The sequence below is a fragment of the Ascidiella aspersa genome, chromosome 5, assembly GCF_963924565.1.
Source record: "Ascidiella aspersa chromosome 5, kaAscAspe10.2, whole genome shotgun sequence".
NCBI classification, from domain to species: domain Eukaryota; kingdom Metazoa; phylum Chordata; class Ascidiacea; order Phlebobranchia; family Ascidiidae; genus Ascidiella; species Ascidiella aspersa.
The window spans coordinates 13582024-13583851 of NC_139451.1; the positions used below are offsets into that span (position 1 = coordinate 13582024).

Below are 1828 nucleotides of genomic sequence, written 5' to 3' on the forward strand. Positions count from 1 at the left end.
TGGGCGCAGGCGGCCGGTCCGTCGCAAGGCGTGTACTGGCCGTCCTGGCCTCACCTCCGGTTCTCCGCCGGTGCCCTTGACTGAGTGTCGGCGGCGGCCGGAACGTTTACTTTGAAAAAATTAGAGTGTTCAAAGCAGGCGATTCGCCTGAATAATGGTGCATGGAATAATGGAATAGGACCTCGGTTCTATTTTGTTGGTTTTCGGAGCGCGAGGTAATGATTAAGAGGGACAGACGGGGGCATTCGTACTGTGCCGTTAGAGGTGAAATTCTTGGATCGGCGCAAGGACGAACGACTGCGAAAGCATTTGCCAAGAATGTTTTCTTTAATCAAGAGCGAAAGTCAGAGGTTCGAAGACGATCAGATACCGTCCTAGTTCTGACTATAAACGATGCCAACTAGCGATCGGGGGGCGTTAGTTTTACGACCTCTCCGGCAGCTTGCGGGAAACCAAAGTCTTTGGGTTCCGGGGGAAGTATGGTTGCAAAGCTGAAACTTAAAGGAATTGACGGAAGGGCACCACCAGGAGTGGAGCCTGCGGCTTAATTTGACTCAACACGGGAAATCTCACCCGGCCCGGACACAGTGAGGATTGACAGATTGAGAGCTCTTTCTTGATTCTGTGGGTGGTGGTGCATGGCCGTTCTTAGTTGGTGGAGCGATTTGTCTGGTTAATTCCGATAACGAACGAGACTCTGGCTTGCTAACTAGTTACGCGACCCAATCGGTCGGCGTCTAACTTCTTAGAGGGACTAGTGGCGTTTAGCCACACGAGATTGAGCAATAACAGGTCTGTGATGCCCTTAGATGTTCGGGGCCGCACGCGCGCTACACTGACCGGATCAGCATGTGCTCGCCTTGGCCGACAGGTCTGGGTAACCCGCTGAACCCCGGTCGTGCTAGGGATAGGAATTGCAATTATTTCCCTTGAACGAGGAATTCCCAGTAAGCGCGAGTCATTAGCTCGCGTTGATTACGTCCCTGCCCTTTGTACACACCGCCCGTCGCTACTACCGATTGAATGGTTTAGTGAGGTCCTCCGATTGGACCTGGCGCGGCCGGCAACGGTCGAGCCGGCGTCCGAGAAGACGATCTAACTTGATCATTTAGAGGAAGTAAAAGTCGTAACAAGGTTTCCGTAGGTGAACCTGCGGAAGGATCATTAACGGTCTCGCAAACGCTTCGGCGAACGCGAAACTCGGACAAGCGAGAGAAAAAGTTTTTGCTACCCGGCGCCCGACCCGCGAGGAGCGGCGCGCCGGCCGGCGATTCGGTCACCCGGTAATGTTTGCGCGTCGAGTGCCGCGGTGCCGCGCGCTCCGGCTTCAAGCGTCGGCCTGGCCGACCGCTCGGCGCGGTATATTTTGTCACCCTTTAGTGCGAGGCACTGTGCGAGCGAAACAATCGTGGATGGCTCTTGGCGGTGGATCACTCGGCTCGTGAGTCGATGAAGGACGCAGCTAGCTGCGTGAATTAGTGTGAATTGCAGGACACATTGAGCATCGACGTTCTGAACGCAAATTGCGGCCTCGGGTCAATCCCGGGGCCGCGCCCGCCTCAGGGTCGCGTTGCAAACGTTCCGCGCGGGGATTTCTCCGCGCGGCTGCTGCGGCGTCGGACGCGCGAGCGCCCGTCCCGCTCAAGACAGCACGGCACGATGTGCGACGATCGCGACCAGAATCCGCGCGGCGGCGGCGAGTCGACTCGAAGAGGCCAACGGCTGGCGGCTCAAGGGCGGGAATCGAGGTGCGCGGCGGCGCGCGGCGCCGACGGCGAGCGCGGAACGGGAAGAATAGTCCCGGTCCCTTACTTTCGGCCTGAGGTCG

General features: G+C 57.6%; 2 non-coding genes across 2 annotated transcripts in view; both read left to right on the forward strand.

Annotated features, from left to right (window-relative positions):
• Positions 1-1167, forward strand: part of LOC146144508 (small subunit ribosomal RNA) — a 1811-nt gene extending 644 nt beyond the window's left edge. Inside the window, exon 1 of the ribosomal RNA XR_014500919.1 lies at positions 1-1167. This exon is cut by the window's left edge and continues 644 nt beyond it. This is a non-coding gene — a ribosomal RNA (small subunit ribosomal RNA).
• A 247-nt stretch (positions 1168-1414) lies between these two features.
• LOC146144509 (5.8S ribosomal RNA) lies at positions 1415-1568 on the forward strand. The gene has a single exon (XR_014498988.1). It is a non-coding gene; the product is annotated as a 5.8S ribosomal RNA (ribosomal RNA).
• The last annotated feature ends 260 nt before the right edge of the window (positions 1569-1828 follow it).